This window comes from Megalobrama amblycephala, linkage group LG9 (assembly GCF_018812025.1).
Source record: "Megalobrama amblycephala isolate DHTTF-2021 linkage group LG9, ASM1881202v1, whole genome shotgun sequence".
In the NCBI taxonomy this organism is placed as follows: domain Eukaryota; kingdom Metazoa; phylum Chordata; class Actinopteri; order Cypriniformes; family Xenocyprididae; genus Megalobrama; species Megalobrama amblycephala.
The window spans coordinates 43,994,059-44,012,494 of NC_063052.1; positions in this window are offsets into that span (position 1 = coordinate 43,994,059).

Sequence of the window (18,436 nt, forward strand, 5' to 3'; positions counted from 1 at the left end):
TTCAGCAGGACAGGGGGCGCTAGAGCTCTTAACTAATACTGCTGCTGTTATAGTCACATCATTTACAAATCTAGTTACTGTCCAAAACACATAGAAATGAATCGGGGATCATTATTTATATACAGATACAGATTCACAGTAATAAACAGAAAAATATCAGAATCAATGATGCAAACTTCATCAAATATGAGACAAATTCAGATTCTGCTGTAAAGCTACAGAAGACAATAGAATCATTACTTTAGATCGGTAATTAATTGATAACAGCTTTAATATTTATGTATTTTAAGTGCACTGTTTAACTACAGAAACGAGGTGAAACGACCTCACGATAGTTTGCAGTTTTCGTAAGGAAATTACTTCATTAATTCAGCCATATGAAATTCATTAGAAGTTCTTTGACAGTGAAGTTCAGCCAGAACCTGGAAAAGAAAACCTGTTTTTATTCTGTTCGATGAATATCGGGAATTTCTCTGGTAGTGAAATAGATTTTTTTGATTGAAACAGTGTCTGAACTGATCGATAATAACAAAATCTTCATAATATCTGATGACAATGTCCCAGCTGACGAACTGTGGGAACGTTTTTCCAACGCTCCCATTAAGTTATGAAAACGTTATTTCTGAATGTTCAAAACTGTTTATTGTGCAATGCTGCGCCGTTGCTAGGGTGATGTGTTTGTTTTTTGCCAGGTGTTTTCTTCCTGTCTGGCTGTGATGGTCTGTAGATGCCTTCAGGCTTTGTTCTGCTGTCTCAATGGTTTCAGAACAATCACTATCATAACTCGTCATATTCATGATATTCATCACTTCTCTGGTATGCAAATGAGTGGGGTTTTCTCGATATGATTAATTCAGGGCAGGGCGGGTGTGAATCTAAATGCCAGTATATAAATCGCGCGCAGCGCGCTCATTAATGAAGTCCGGCAGGCAGCGCGCGCGGGATGGTGAGTGACAGATCAGATCAGATCATTTATATTGCGATTTTCACAAGACATATAGTTTCAAATCATCTTTACAGAAAATGCTTGTTTCAGGAAATATGCTGCGATCAGTCACGTCCATCAATAGGGTAAGCACCTGCTATTGATCTGTTGCAGGACAGTATATGTGATTTTTCGGGACGCGTGTGAGACAGATATGTTTTCTGCTATTATGTTATGTAAATATTGATTTGCATTCGTTGGCAAACTTGGCATATGCGCAGATTAATGTTTCTGCAGATGGGGGTCCACAGTGCATGGCAACATGCAGGAGGACAAAGTTTGAGCGCGCACACTAATATCTGAGAGAGAGAGAGAGAGAGAGAGAGAGAGAGAGATGCACTCTCGCGTTACAATAATGCGCTCTTGACATTTGTCATTATAATAACGCTATAGAAACCGCCTTACGTGAAGTATACACCTGAAAAGACAGTCGTGTCTGAAAGTTGCAACCAATTTTTTTATTGGTTAAAAAACAAATGTAGAATATCTCATGTTTTTCCGTAGGTGCTCGGAATGAACACGGATGCGCTCCGGCAGCGCGGTTCAGGAGCGGCGCGTCTGCGGCTGTGCAGCGATCGTCTTCGAGTCTTTCGCCTGTTTTACTCCGTTTGAAGTTCGTATGCGGCGCGTGTGTGTGTGTGTGTGTGTGTGTGTGTGTTGCAGGAGCAGCACGCGCTACTTTCACACATTCCGCGTCTGCAGTGCGCGACTGATCCGTGGCTGTACGTCACAAACACATTTACCTGTTTCAAATCCAAAAGTTGTTGCTGAACATGGCTTGTCAGCAGCGTTGCGATTCTCTTTGTACATAGGCTCTTAGATGTCACGTTTAAACGCACTACATTTGAATAAAGTTTTATTCAATTCATTAATTTATATTTATATAAAAACAACTTTATTTATATGAAGTAACACTATACTACGTTGCTCACGCAAGTGGTAAAACATATGCTATGTGTTAAAATCACAAACACTTTAAACTTACAATAGACAAAAATTCGCTTTTGTGCTACCCTGCCTCCCAGGTAGCAAAATCTAACAGCGAAAAATGCTACCTATCAGTTTGTGCTTCAAGCGTGATATTAACTGGTTTATGGCTTTATTAACATCTACACCTAACCCAACCCTAAACCTACCCTTATAATAATGCAAGTACAGTAGTGGTATCACAATAAAGCATCAATCATTAGAACAAGTATTAATTGATAGTGAAAAATGCTACTTATCAGAGTGTACTTTATTAATGTCTACACCTACCCGACAATAATGCAAATACAGTAATTTTGTGTTATTTATCATGACAAAAATGATGTAATATTGATGTGGGTAGGATGAAATGTAAGGACACCTGTTCATTTATATAGCGCTTTTTACACTACAGATTGTTTCAAAGCAGCTTCACAGTGATAATAGGAAAATTATTGGACAGAGATTATTTTGGTTTCACAGCAGCTCTAGGAAAAAGTTATTATCGAGCTAAAGTAAGTTTTTGATTGAATCACTTCCATTGAAAAATCGTTAATTATTAACTTAGCATAAATGACACTTTTTAACTGAAAACAGAAGACTTTTAATGCGTTCTTGCCGTTCATTTACGTGTTTAGTCTATAAGTTTGTGTGTTTGAGTGTGTGTGTGTGTGCAGATGCTTAGTCTTTTTAAAAAAGTGATATTTGCCAAATTACTTTACTGGTCCACATAACACAGAATAATTAGTCGTTTCCACGGATCCATGCGAACTGGAATAATTTTGATAATGTTTTATCTTTACATAGGGAAAGGAAAGGGAAGGAGGCCTTCGCAGGGGATAGTTTAGTCATGTCTAGATGCAGGTCCTTCATCTCATCTGGATACGGCCTGGATCCGGCAAACCTTGGGATAAACAGAGACTAATATTAGTGTAGACGCCATTCTTCTTATGATGTAGCGAGTACATCAGGTGCTGGCTGACCTAATCTATGCAGCCTAACAATTTACATGATTTAAATTATATAGGCAGATAATGTGTTATGTGTATGCCAGGTTAAAGAGATGTGTTTTTAGTCTAGATTTAAACTGACAGAGTGTGTCTGCATCCCGAACAATGCTAGGAAGATTGTTCCAGAGTTTAGGTGCCCAATAGGAGAAGGATCTACCGCCTGCGGTTGATTTTGATATTCTAGGTATTATCAGCTGACCTGAATTCTGAGATCGCAATAAACGTGAAGGACTATAATGCTTTAAGAGCTCGCTCAGGTACTGGGGAGCTAAACCATTTAGTGCTTTGTAAGTAATTAGCAAGATTTTAAAATCTATACGATGTTTAACAGGAAGCCAATGCAGTGATGACAGAACTGGGCTAATATGGTCATACTTCCTAGTTCTAGTAAGAACTCTAGCTGCTGCATTTTGTACGAGCTGTAGTTTATTTATCAAGCGGGAGGAACAACCACCCAGTAGAGCGTTACAGTAATCTAGCCTTGAGGTCATGAACGCATGAACTAACTGTTCTGCATTTTTCATTGAGAGCATATGTCGTAGTTTAGATATATTTTTAAGATGGAAGAATGCGGTTTTACAGATGCTAGTAACATGGCCTTCAAATGAAAGATTGGTATCAAAGAGCACACCCAGGTTCCTAGCTGACGACGAAGACTTAACAGAGCTGCCATCAAGTGTTAGACAGTATTCTAGGTTATTACGTGAAGAAGTTTTTGGTCCAATAATTAGAGTCTCTGTTTTGTCTGAATTTAGTAGTAGGAAATTACTGGTCATCCAGTTTTTTATATCAGCTATACATTCTGTTAATTTTGTGAACTGGTAAGTTTCGTCAGGTGAAGAAATATAGAGCTGAGTATCATCAGCGTAACTGAAAACTAACGCCATGCTTCCTAATGATATCTCCCAAGGGTAGCATGTACAGAGTGAAAAGCAACGGTCCTAGTACTGAGCCTTGCGGTACTCCATATTTAACTTGTGATTGATATGACATCTCTTCGTTTACTACTACAAACTGATAATGGTCAGATAAGTATAATTTGAACCATGCCAATGCAATTCCACTAATGCAACATAATTTGGAGTCTATTTAAAAGAATGTTTTGATCGATAGAATGTTGTGATTGTGCTGGAAAAGAGAGAGTCAATAGTATCTGTTGTAACATCAAGTTCTTCTAAGCTATCTGGTATGCTAATGAGATGAAACTGATCAGGAAGATTATTTATAAAGCAGCCGTTAGTGGTAGAAATGATAGTTCTACCATATTTGTAACCGGGAGTCAGCTTTGCAGCCTTGGATAACAAGACTAGATAATGATCTGAGATGTCATCACTCACTCACTCACATTCAATTTCACATTAATTTCACACTCAAAATGCACCAAATCTAGCAAAACACTTAATTCATGTCTCAAATCAACTGATTCACCCAGCAAACACACTTTGACACTCATAAAACACTGACCTAGAAAACCCTAACATCAGGTAGCATTATAAAATGTTTTCTTTTGAAAATTTCTTAACAAAACAAGAATAACACTCTCTGTTGTTTATAATTCACTGCAATTTGTGTTACATGAACCATGTTTACATAACAGTACAAAATTATTCAGAAGTTTTCCCCTTCTGAATGGTTGATAATGAAATTGAAAGACTAATGCTTGGTGTTCAGTTTTATCTAATTGCTTTGATACTATTTGATTTTTTAGATTCAGAATATATTTCATTAATATATTACTGATTATTACTGTTATTGTTTTGAACTGAAGTTGAACAGTTTTGAAAACAGTATGTAAGCATGTGCAAATTGGCCTGTAGGTACACTGAGTTTTGGCGTTTGTTGTGTTGAAGTGAGAAAAGAATTATTTGAAAGATGTCGTTCTTGAATGCATTTTGTGCCAAAGCAATGATAAATGATCCACAGTTTATCCCACATAGATTTATGTTGTGCTCACTGTCTGAAGAGTTTTGAAAAAGAGTCCCAAGTATTGTATTTTAAATAAAACAGAGATTTTTTTAAAAATAAGATATTTAAAATTTTCAGCTAGTTGTTTTATCAGAGTTGCTGATTCATTATCACACATTCATGTTTGATGACTAAACATAGATGTGAAATAATGATTGTAGTAAAGTCAGTGAGTCAGCTGCCGGTCAATTCCCATTTCTATTTCTACAGGACTTCCTCGTTTGTTAGGGATTCCACGAATGTGTTTGAGCGATTAGTCATGAAACCTGAGAGATGAGGGAGGCGACAACAACGAAAGTGAATCAAAAAGTATTTATAAACAAAACATACTTAAGCACCACTACAGGAAAGTAAATAAAAAACATAATAAACACAAAATAATAGACATGTTCCAACATAACAACCAGGCAAAACATAAAATCCCTAACTAAACTGATACATAAAGCAAACAAGTAATCACAACAAAGCAACCCAAAATAACAGGAAACCAAAGAGGGTAACAGAAGAGGCCAAATCAGAGACCCAAAAACCCTTCTATCATTCTAAGTCCCGCCTCACAGCCGACTAAAGGCTGGTGCAAACTGTGCAATTTTGGCCACGATTTGGTTGTCTGAGACAAATTTTGAGAATCCTAAGATTCCTATAATCCTAGGCAAAAATCTGTAGTCTTTGATAACTAGTTTGACATGTTCACCGACAGCTGATTAATGACCGTTGTGATCAAATTTTTCTTCAGACGTAATTCTGGCAGTGTCAGAAGATTTGGCACACAGTCCTGCAGTGTGACTTCTCCTACGACGAACATCAAATTGTCTTTGTTTTTCAAAACAAGCCGTGATCAAAATGAATGCTAGAGATGTCTTTGTTAGCCACCATTTCAGTCCTGCGTTTAATGCAGCTCACTGTCACCGAACATGTGTGGGTTGATGATGTAAAACTCCGGACAAGTTTTCATGCGCAGGTCCATTTTTAACGAGTCTTGACTGTCGTACGGTCTGACATAAATGACAGCTGAGATTCCACATTGTGACAAAACAAGTGTGAAAACAATACCAGACCTTCCCACATAATCAACATGACCTAATAAACCCGTCACACTCGATCTCCTCCTGTCCTTCTGACAGTTTAGACTCTTTTATCGTGTTAATTATCTAAACGTGCTCCTGCCGAACTTTAATAAAACATCAAGTTTTATGTTTGCAGTTTAAATAAACCATACATCTCACATATTTCAACAGGTCCTCTTGTTTTAATATTTATTATGACAGACACACACACACACACACACACACACACACACACAGAGAGAGAGAGAGAGGACAGATAAAGCTCCTGTATGCATGTTATTGAGTCATACCCTCTTCACTCCTTAATCTCTTTTACTTTTGTTTTTTTCCCCTCTCACAGCTCTTAAGTTCTTGGTAGAGTTGGAGTTCTCGATGGATCACAAACAGAGGATCCGAAGCTATGTTCTAATGTGTTCATGTAAGTAATGTTTGTTCTTTCTTCTGTAGTTAGAAAAACTTTAAACTTGGTCTCGTTAATTCATTCAAAAGTGAAAGTAAATTTCCCTGTATCTATTGTTCATGTTAGCATTCTGGGATGTTTTCTTTTAAAAATGACAGCTGTTATGAGCGTCTGTGTCAGTGATGGTGTCAACGGAGATGAAGCAGATGTGCAGGTGTTGAACATGTGTTAAGCTGGATTAACTGGATTCAGCCTCTGCTGACTGTGCGCGCACCTCCCCAAATGAACGAGACATTTACACTCGACGCGCTCGCCGTTGTTAGTAATTATCTCAAGATTTACTGGGTTTCACACAATTCTTTTTGCAGTGTGGTTTTGGTTAAGTGCAAACTAGAATAAACATCGTCACATGTACCTTTTCTTCTTCTCACCGCTGCTTACTGCTGATCTAGAGAACAATTTCTCACAGTCGCCCCCTGTCATTTCAATAGAACAACGGCGAGTGCGTCGAGTATAAATGTCTCGTCCGTTTGGGGAGGTGCATTCGCAATCAGCGGAGGCTCGCGGTGCGGAGCCAGGCGAAAGTATAAATCCAGTTTAAATCAGCCTTTAGCGTGCTTGAGCTCCAGCTGTAGATCATGCGCAGACCATTGTGATCTGGTTCCTGTAGGTCTGCTGGCGCTGCCATCCGGACGGGACGCTCTGACCTGCTGCAGGAGAGATTTCAGCAACGGATCGACCTCCTGTCAGCTGAGCGACGCTCCGGATCCCACCTGTAACACAGAATGGATCGCTGACGTGAGTCTGAGCATCACACATGGAGGACACATGAGATATAAAATTACATGAAATAACATAATTATGAGATAAAAAGTCAAAATGATGACACACTAAGCCAATTATGAGATAAAGTTGAAAGTGTGACAAAAAGAGTAAATTATAATTCAAAATTATAACAAAAGTAAATTAATAATGGCTCAAAACTTTTTTTCTCCATGTCATAATTTCAACTTTTTATGTTATAATTTTGGCTTTTAAATCTACAATTTTGAGTTTTTATTTCATCATAATGAAATTTTATCTTATTTTACCTTATGATTTGGTAAATTATGATTTCTTCATCATGCTTTGGGTTTTGATGTTCTATTCATTGTTTAGTATGATGTAAACTGTTCTCAAGACTGTATATGAAAGCTTTATGATATGAAGTCTCTCTTCCATATAATGTATGAAATAGTGCAGTACTGGACCAATCATTAACAGGAACAAGCCTTAGCTCATTGCATTTTCTGTCATGGAAACATGAGAAGATCCTAGCCAAATTTGCCCATTGGCCTCTGTCCATCATGGCCTCCTAATCATCCCCATACACTGATTGGCTTCATCACTCTGTCTCCTCTCCACCAATAAGCTGGTGTGTGGTGGGCGTTCTGGTGCAATATGGCTGCCGTCGCATCATCCAGGTGGATGCTGCACATTGGTGGTGGTTGAGGAGATTCCCCCTTCAATATGTAAAGCGCTTTGAGTGCTCAGAAAAGTGCTATATAAATGTAAGGAATTATTATTAAATTATTATTAAGATAATCCAGCCTCAGTGGAGTGATTTAATGAACATTAATAAGTAAGTGATAAAGTCATAAAGGCGTTGACGGTGAGCATTCACAGCTCTGACTGTGTGTCTGTAGGGTGTAACGGTGGTGGACGAGACTGGAGAGACGGATCCGACCAGAGTTCAGCATGCAGAACCACAGACTCTCATTCTGAAAGAGAGACACACTGAGATTAATTTCCAGATGGATTGTGCATCAACAAAGGTGAGGAATTCTGTACAATCCGTCACATTTATGATGTGTGATGAAGACTATTCAATGTTAATATATAAATCAAGTGTTTCTCATTCTTCTCAACACTGTCTCTCTGCAGATCTTTGTGAAACTGTCTTGTAATGGTGAGTGCAAAACTGAAAAATTCTCATTTTCTAATATATAGTAAACTGTAATAGCTGAATTTTCAGCATCATTTCTCCAGTCTTCAGTGTCACATGATTCTTCATAAAACATTCTAATATGATGATTTGCTGCTCAAGAAACATTTATGATTATTATCAATGTTGAAAACTGCTTCAGATTTCTGTGTAAACCGTCATACATTTTATTTTTCAGGATTCTTTGATGAATAGAAAGTTCAAAAGAACAGCATTTATTTGAAATAGAATCTTTTGTAACATTATTAATGTCTTTACTGTCACTTTTAAACAATTTAATCCATCATTGATGAATTAAAGTATTGATTTACTATTCAACCTTTGAATGTTAATGTACATCATTGGCATAAAATATCATATGGGTATTTAATTAGATTAATAAAATATTGTTATTATTACATATAAATATTAAAGGTCCCGTTCTTCGTGATCCCATGTTTCAAACTTTAGTTAGTGTGTAATGTTGTTGTTAGAGTATAAATAAAATCTGTAAAATTTTAAAGCTCAAAGTTCAATGCCAAGCGAGATATTTTATTTAACAGAAGTCGCCTACATCGAACGGCCAGTTTGGACTACATCCCTCTACTTCCTTCTTTAATGACGTCACTAAAACAGTTTTTTGACTAACCTCCGCCCACAGGAATACACAAGAGTTGCGTTTGTAGAGTGTGTTTGTCGCCATGTTGTCGAAACGCTGTTATTTTCATCCCGCAGTCCAATCACCGGGTCTGATTCCGGCTCAAATTGATAGGGTAAAATTAAAGACATGTTTACAATAACACTGAGCGCGTGCATCTCCACGTTATGGTAAGAGGCGTGACCTTTCCGGGACCGTATTTCTGAAGGAGGGACTTCATAGAACAAGGAAGTCATCAGCCCGTTTTTATGACAGTGGAAACAGCGGTATACAGATAAGTAAATTATGTGAAAAATACTGTGTTTTTTTACACGCGAAACATGAACGTCTAGGTTACTAGTGTAACCCCCGTTCCCAGAAGGAGGGAACGGAGACGTTACGTCGATACTGACGTAATGGGGTCTCGCTAGGGAGCCCAATCACCTCCAAGGATACAAAACAAGCCAATGGGAATTGGCCTGTGAGATTTACATGCCGGGCCCCTCCCCCGGCATCCGGGTATAAATAGGGCCGGCATACTCACCTTCATTCATATTTTTGATGAGGAGCTGAGACAGGTATCTGGCCGCTCAGCGGTGGCTCAAAGCTATGGCAGGGGAACGTAACGTCTCCGTTCCCTCCTTCTGGGAACGGGGGTTACACTAGTAACCTAGACGTTCCCATTCAGTCAGTCACGTTCGACGTTACGTCGATACTGACGTAATGGGGTCCCGTGGAAAACGCCATAGCAACTAAACCACGTTACGAGTGTTAGGGTGGCAGATGCTAGCAGGCTGAGGCGTGCCAAATGCAAATGCGGCCCATACTCGCAACCCTCCAGCGCCCAGAGCAAGCCCAGGAATGTCTTCCATACCGGTGGGATGGAGAGGACAGGGCGTTACCGTGGAGAAGTCGAAGCTGCTGTTCCTACCCCACGGGGAAGAGTGCTTCGGAACTCAATCCCTCGTTTTTCAGCAATGACAAAAACGCCAGGAAAGCGTTCCCCGAGGAAGGGAAGGCTACGGAGACCACACCCTGCCCGAAGGGAGGTAACGTGTGGAAGACACATATGGACTGGTCAGAGAACAGTAACGCATATGGAAGATCTCTGATGTAGGTCCTACCTTCCGGGAGGAATGACTAGCAATCAGAGACGGGGCAAAGCGAAGCCGCCCAGGGAAAGACACGGGTTTACCGTCAGGGAAACCTTACCGTGGACAAACACATATGGGATTACCCGAGGGGAATCACAGCATATGGGCATCTAGCCCAGTACAAGGGCAGACCAACTGGGCATACACACGAGTACTGGACCTGGCGCCGGACGCCTCCGCCACGTCTGGCCGCCGCAAGATGCAGGAGGAACTCCACAGGGTTCGCCGTTACGGGGAACTGAACTGAGGAGCGGGAAAAGTGCTCGCATTCCCTCTCCCGAGGGAAATGGCACAGCAAGCGAACACCCATGGCTATCTACGAGTAGACAGCACACGGGTGGACACCGGTTCCACTCGGAGGTTATAATACCTCGCGAATGTATTCGGTGTCGCCCAGCCTGCAGCTCTGCAGATGTCTGCAACAGAGGCACCGTGCGCCAACGCCCAGGAAGAAGCAACACCCCGAGTGGAGTGAGCTCGCAACCCGAGGGGGCAAGGCTCGCCTTGGGAGTGGTACGCCAAGGCGACGGCATCCACTATCCAGTGGGCCAACCTCTGTTTGGAGACAGCCTTTCCCTTCTGCTGACCTCCAAAACAGACAAAGAGCTGCTCAGAGCTTCTGAAGCTCTGCGTGCGGTCCACGTAAACGCGCAGGGCACGAACGGGACACAGCAACGCAAGGGCTGGGTCTGCCTCCTCCGGGGGCAGTGCTTGCAGGTTCACCACCTGGTCCCTGAAGGGAGTGGTGGGAACCTTGGGCACATATCCAGGCCGGGGTCTCAAGATCACGTGAGAGTAGGCCGGCCCGAATTCCAGGCACGAATCGCTGACCGAAAATGCTTGCAGGTCCCCAACCCTCTTGAAGGAGGCGAGCGCGGTCAGGAGCACTGTCTTGAGAGACAGATGTTTCAGCTCAGCTGACTCGAGGGGCTCGAAGGGAGCTCTCCGAAGGCCCGAGAGGGCGATGGAGAGATCCCAGGAGGGAATGAGGCGAGGCCTAGGGGGATTTAACCTCCTGGCGCCTCTGAGGAACCTGATGATCAGGTCGTGCTTTCCTAGTGACTTGCCATCAAGCACATCGTGATGCGCTGCGATGGCGGCCACATAGACCTTCAGGGTGGAAGGGGACAGCCTCCGTTCCAAACCCTCTTGAAGGAAGGAAAGCACAACACCGACCGGGCATTTCCGGGGGTCCTCCCGGCGGGAGGAACACCACTCAACGAACAGACTCCACTTCGTGGCATAGGCGCGCCTCGTAGAGGGGGCTCTAGCCGAAGTGATAGTGTCGACTACCGCGGGCGGTAGGCCACTTAAGTCTGCCGCGTCCCGTCCAGGAACCACACGTGGAGGTTCCACAGATCGGGCTGTGGGTGCCATATGGTGCCCTGCCCCTGAGAGAGGAGGTCCTTCCTCAGGGGGATGCGCCAGGGATGGGCTGTCGCGAGGAGCATGAGTTCCGGGAACCAGGTCCGGTTGGGCCAGTACGGTGCAACTAGCAAGACCTGCTCCTCGTCCTCCCTGACCTTGCACAGTGTCTGTGCAAGGAGGCTCACTGGGGGAAACGCATATTTGCGTAGGCCCCGGGGCCAGCTGTGTGCCAGTGCATCCGTGCCGAGGGTCCCCTCGGTCAGCGAATAAAACAACTGGCAATGGGCGGATTCCCGAGAAGCGAACAGGTCCACCTGTGCTTCCCCGAACCGGCTCCATATCAGCTGGACCGCCTGGGGGTGGAGTCTCCATTCCCCCGGGAGCGTGAGCTGTCGTGAGAGCGCGTCGGCCGCACGATTGAGCTCGCCCGGGATGTAGGAGGCGCGCAGCGACCTGAGTCGGCGCTGACTCCACAGGAGGAGATGGCGGGCGAGTTGCGACATGCGACGGGAGCGTAGACCACCCTGATGGTTGATGTACGCTACAGTCGATGTGTTGTCCGTCCGGACCAGTACATGCTTGCCCTGCAACAGCGGTCGAAACCGGCGCAGCGCAAGGAGTACTGCCAGCAACTCGAGGCAGTTGATATGCCAATGGCGATGGGGTCCTGTCCAGGAGCCCGACGCCGACTGGCCACTGCATATAGCACCCCAGCCGGTGGTGGAGGCATCTGTTGTGACAACAACATGCCTGGACACTTGTACTAGGGGCACCCCGGCCCGTAGAAAAGCAAGGTCCGACCACGGGCTGAATGTGCGGCGACACTCCGGTGTGATGACCACACGGATTGAGCCGCGGTGCCACGCCCACCTCGGGACTCGGTCGTGAAGCCAGTGCTGGAGCGGTCTCATATGGAGCAATCCGAGCGGCGTGACCGCGGCTGCGGATGCCATATGCCCCAGGAGCCTCTGAAATTGTTTCAGTGGGACCGCTGTTTTCCGCGAGAACGAGTTCAGGCAGTTCAGCACCGACTGTGCACGCTCGTTGGTGAGACGCGCTGTCATGTTGACCGAGTCCAGCTCCACACCGAGAAAAGAGATGCTCTGCACGGGGCAGAGCTTGCTCTTTTCCCAGTTGACCCGAAGCCCCAACTGGCTGAGGTGACTGAGCACCAGGTCCCTGTGTTCGCACAACTGCTCTCGGGACTGGGCCAGAATGAGCCAGTCGTCGAGGTAGTTGAGAACGCGAACGCCCACTTCCCTGAGCGGGGCAAGGGCCCCCTCTACGACTTTGGTAAAGACGCGAGGAGACAGGGACAGCCCGAAGGGTAGGACCTTGTACTGATATGCCCGCCCCTCGAACGCAAACCGTAGGAACGGTCTGTGTCGAGGGAGGATCGAGACATGAAAGTACGCGTCCTTCAGGTCTATAGCTGCAAACCAATCCCGGGCGTGAACGCACGTGAGAATGCGTTTCACGGTGAGCATCTTGAACGGGAGCTTGTGAAGGGCCCGGTTCAAGACACGCAGATCCAGGATCGGCCGTAACCCCCCGCCTTTCTTGGGTACTATGAAGTAAGGGCTGTAAAACCCAGACTTCATCTCGGCTTGAGGGACAGGCTCTATTGCGTCCTTCGCCAAAAGAACCGCAATCTCCGCCCGCAGGACAGAGGCGTTGGGCCCTGTCACCGAGGTGAACAGAACGCCGCTGAACCTGGGGGGACGCCTGGCGAACTGAATCGCGTAGCCGAGTCTGATTGTCCGGAGGAGCCAACGGGACGGGTTGGGAAGGCGTAGCCACGCCCCCAAGCTCCGTACGAGTGGAACCATCCGGACAACAGAAGTACCCACGGGGGGGCAGCACGGAGCACTGTGGCCCAACTCGGGAGGCAGTGCGTCCCGAAGTCGGGGCTGTGAGTGGGGTCCACTCACGTGGCTCATGGTGGGCAGGGTGGCGTGGGAAGGCAGTGCGTTCCCGGGGCGCCAAGACCCTGCCCGTGGCGAAGGAAGGAGCGGCCAGCGGCGGAACAGAAAAAAACAACACAGGATTTTCCCCCGGGCCCTGTCCCGGGGGAGGAGCGGTGCGGTCACCGTCTCCCGAGTAGCATCCAAAACCTCCGGGTCTCCCGTCTCAGGGCCGCTTCTTCGCCTTCTTCTTCTTCTTAGAAGGCGGTTTGGCGGTCTGGGCGGGGGGCGTAGCCTTCCTGCGGGTGGCTCGAGGAGGATGGGAGGGTTCCGACCTCACAGGAGCCTGAGCCGCAGGGGGACGCCCTCGGCGAGGAGCAGACGGAGGCACAGCCCGAGGCGGATTGGTGGCATCATCACGCCTGGGCAGGATGTGCTTGATGGCCTCCGTCTGCTTCTGCACCGCCGAGAACTGCTGGGCAAAGTCCTCGACGGTGTCGCCGAAGAGGCCGGCCTGGGAGATGGGGGCGTCAAGAAAGCGAGCTTTGTCGACTTCCCTCATCTCAGCCAGGTTCAACCAAAGATGCCGTTCCTGGACCACCAGGGTGGACATCGTTTGACCCAGGGCGCGTGCCGTGACCTTCGTCGCCCGGAGGGCAAGGTCGGTCGCGGCGCGCAGCTCTTGAAGCAACCCTGGTTCAGCACTACCCTCGTGCAGGTCCTTCAGGGCTTTAGCCTGATGGACCTGCAGAATAGCCATGGCGTGCAGGGCAGAAGCCGCCTGTCCAGCAGCAGAGTAAGCCTTGGCAGCGAGAGCGGCCGTGGTCTTACCCGCCTTGGACGGGAGCCGCGGACGATTCCGCCAGGTGGCCGCGGACTGCGGGCACAAGTGCACCGCAATCGCACGTTCCACCTGCGGGATGTCCACGTATCCCTTGGCGGCTCCTCCATCGAGGGTAGTGAGAGTGGAGGAGGCAGAAGACCGCAGTCTGGCAGTGTGAGGTGCCAACCAGGTCTTCTGGAGCTCCTCATGCACCTCCGGGAAGAACGGCACTGGGGCGGGACGCGGCTGAGCGCTACGGCCCGACCCCAGAAACCAGTCATCCAGCCGCGAGCGCTCGGGACACGGTGGAGGGTTCCACTCGAGCCCGATGCCCGCGGCGGCCCGGGCAAGCATGGCTGTTAACTCAGAGTCTGCCTCCGACTGAGCAACCGCCCCTGAGGGCGGAAGCTCGGAGTCATCGTCGGACTCTGAGCCGTTCAACCCACTCCCCGATGCAGCGATCGACATCCGATCCTCTTCCGGAGCGCCGAAAGTGACGTGGGGCACCCCCGAAGAGGGCCCCGCGGCAGCAGGCGGCATCTCAACGGCACATGGTGTTGTTGAGGAGTGGGAGGTTCGTGGGGACGGACCCGACGAAGTGGCCCCCACTGTGATCCTCAGATCTCCCAGAGCACTAACCTGGCCGGTGGCCGCTACAGCCACCGGCACCGGGGTAGTGACAGAGGGGCCTCTCACTTCCGTGTTAAAGAAGGAGAGACGCGATCTCAACACCAACATGGACATGCCCTCGCAGTGAGGGCATGTACCATCCACGAGCGCCGACTCAGTGGCCGTCAGAAGAGGTCAGGAAACGACCGCATCCAGAAACACGCGGACGAAAAGCCATCTTGAAAAAGACGCTGATCGCCCGTGCTTGCTCTTTCAGTATACCTCACCAGCCGAAGCACCCAGGGATGGGCGTAGCACCGTCCTGTGGGCAGCGCGTCGTCACCCCCACCGCTGAATGTGCCTTCCCACCAGCTGGAGAGACTCGAGCAGGCCACCGGAACAAAAACAACAAAGGTAGCAATTAAAATTGCTGTTGTAGGACCGTGTCCTTGTAGCAATTATAATTGCTGTTTTTGCTCTCCTTAGAAATTCACTCTTCCTTTAGAGGTGAAGTGCGCAGATCCGATGTGATCGGCTCCGAAGCAAAAGTATGAATGAAGGTGAGTATGCCGGCCCTATTTATACCCGGATGCCGGGGGAGGGGCCCGGCATGTAAATCTCACAGGCCAATTCCCATTGGCTTGTTTTGTATCCTTGGAGGTGATTGGGCTCCCTAGCGAGACCCCATTACGTCAGTATCGACGTAACGTCGAACGTGACTGACTGAATGGGAACACATGTTATATTGCACACTATAAACACAATCAAAGCTTCAAAAAACCACGAAAAATGGGACCTTTAAAATCTTAAGACAGTTAAAAATCAAATATCTGATGTGATTATTGTCCAGATTAATCAGTATTGTCTGTTCCATCAGATCTCTGTCCGTCTTCACTCGCCGCAGCTACAGGTGAGAAAGTGTTTGAATTATGAAACGATAATATCAGAACACTTAATTCACACTTAAACATGTCATTTATTATGAAGAAAGATGAAACAAGACACTTTACAATCAAAGCAATATTTGTGAGGTATGAAATGATAAAACTATAGATTACAGTCAGTAATCATTTTCTGTGTTTTTGAGCAGAATCGCAGCGCACTAATAACGCTGGAAACAAGAGCACTAATGACGGCATCTTCATCATCCTGTCCATCATCATCATCATCTTCACTGTCACCTAGTTTAACCCTAAAGGGTCCTTTGGGACAAATTTGGACAAAATCTTTTTTTTTTTTTCCTTTTTCCTTAATCTGGTGTGCGTTTCCTGTACAACAACGATGTATCGTATACTACCATAGTAGCGATCTTCATTGAGATTTTCTACTTTAAAGTGTCATTTAGTCGGTCTATATTGCGCTGCTCATTTCTGCAACCAAAGTGTAGGCTGATATCCAGCAGTGGTTCTCAAACTGATGTCACAAACAAAATGCTTTGCTGTTAATTTATAATTCTACTCCACCTTAAAATTACATTAAAACTGAGCATGTGTTTCTAGCAGGTAAAATGCCGTAAATACACGACATTCAATCAAATTACCTCATCTTTCGCAGTCAAAACTGACTGCACCCACACAAGCCAGCAAATCTACATTAGTGCTGTTCTCGACAACACACCTTTGTGAAGGTGGAGATTTAGCTTGAAGAACAAATAGCGTATAGACACAGACTGCATAAAGATTTAAGTTTAAAACTCTCTTCGATACAAAAATCATATTATACCAGCAAGAATGCAATGTTTTAAAAATGTGCCACTGTGCAAAACACACACAAACTTCAATGTCAGATAAAATCTACAGCAAGATGTGTTGATGCTTCCAAACATTCTTACATTCTTACATATTCTTACCTGTTAGGTACTTTAAGTTATTGAAATTTTATATTTTTTGTTACAAATAAATGATTACTCTGTCACCTTGTTTGTCTTTTCTTGATGGTCTTAGTCTTGAATTGAATGTAAAAATTGAATGTAAAAATTCAAACATAAAAAGTAAATTGGTCATTTGTTTTCTCCCTCTTATCCTCTAAAATCACCTTATCTATAAATCAGTTGTTAGTAAATCAGTAGTGCTGATTTAAATTAAAACTGTTTATGGCTTCAGATTGGTGTAGGTGTGGGAGTTTATGAACTCTTCTTGACTCTTGATATCGATCTTTTTTTTTTTCCTCGGTGAAACTCTAAAAATAGTTCAATTCAAAATTAATGTTTAATGGCAAACATGCTGAAGATTAGCCGATGGGCTGTCGATTCATTGAAGGGTTAGTTCACCCAAAAATGATTTCTGTCATTAATTACTCTCCCTCATGTCGTTCCACACCCGTAAGATCTTCGTTCATCTCCGGAACACAAATTAAGCTATTGTTGATGAAATCCGATGGCTCAGTGAGGCCTCTATTGAGAGAGAAGCCATTGAAACTCTCAAGATCCATAAAGGTACTAAACACATATTTAAAACAGTTCATGTGAGTTCAGTGGTTCTACCTTAATATTATAAAGTGACAAGAATACTTTTTGTACACCAAAAAAAAGACTTTTCAACAATATCTAGTGATGGCTGATTTCAAAACACTGCTTCGGAGCTTTACGAATCAAATCAGTGAATCGGAGCGCCAAATTCACGTGATTTCAGCAGTTTAGCCGTTTGATAGGAGATCTGAATCACTGATTCGACACAAAAGATTCATACAGGTCAGAAGCTTCATGAAGCAGTGTTTTGAAATCAGCCCATATAGATATCGTTGAAAAGTCGTTATTTTGTTTTTTTGCTGCACAAAAAGTATTACTGTCCCTTTATATTATTAAGGTAGAACCACTGAACTCACATGAACTGTTTTAAATATGTGTTTAGTACCTTTGTGGATCTTGAGAGTTTGAATGGCATTGCTCTCAATAAATTGCTCTCACTGAGCCATCGGTTCATCAAAAGTATCTTAATTTGTGTTCGGAAGATGAACGAAGGTCTTACAGGTGTAGAACGACTTGAGGGTGAGTAATAAATGACAGAATTATCAATTCTGGGTGAACTAACCCTTTAAATGAAACAAAAGCAGTTTATTATAAAAAACGGCCTCGGGTCTCCTTCCTTGTGTATCGCAGGTTTATGCTTTTTTGCTAACCTTGGAGGCTTGTCTTAACGCAGCTGTGGAGTTGAGAGACTGGTTTATTTCCCAGATTCCTCAGTGTTGAAGAATGGTGCCCTCTAATGGTGGATCTGAATAAAGATCAGACTGAGATCTTGTGTCATGAGGAATAGTTTTCCTTTATCTTTAAAAAAACACTTCACAGCTCCACATTAGCATTATCACACAAATGAACTGTTATATTTATATATCGCACATAATATTTGCAGTAACAGTAAACTGGCTTTATGTCAAATGTACTATGGTTCTGGGTTTCTTTTTTTTTTACAAAGTTAATACTTTTATTTACGTTTAAATTATTTAAATTGATCAATGACATGGTTCAAATCATACTTATCTGACCGTTATCAGTTTGTAGTAGTAAACAATGAGATGTCATATCAATCACAAGTTCAATATGGAGTACCGCAAGGCTCAGTACTAGGACCGTTGCTTTTCACTCTG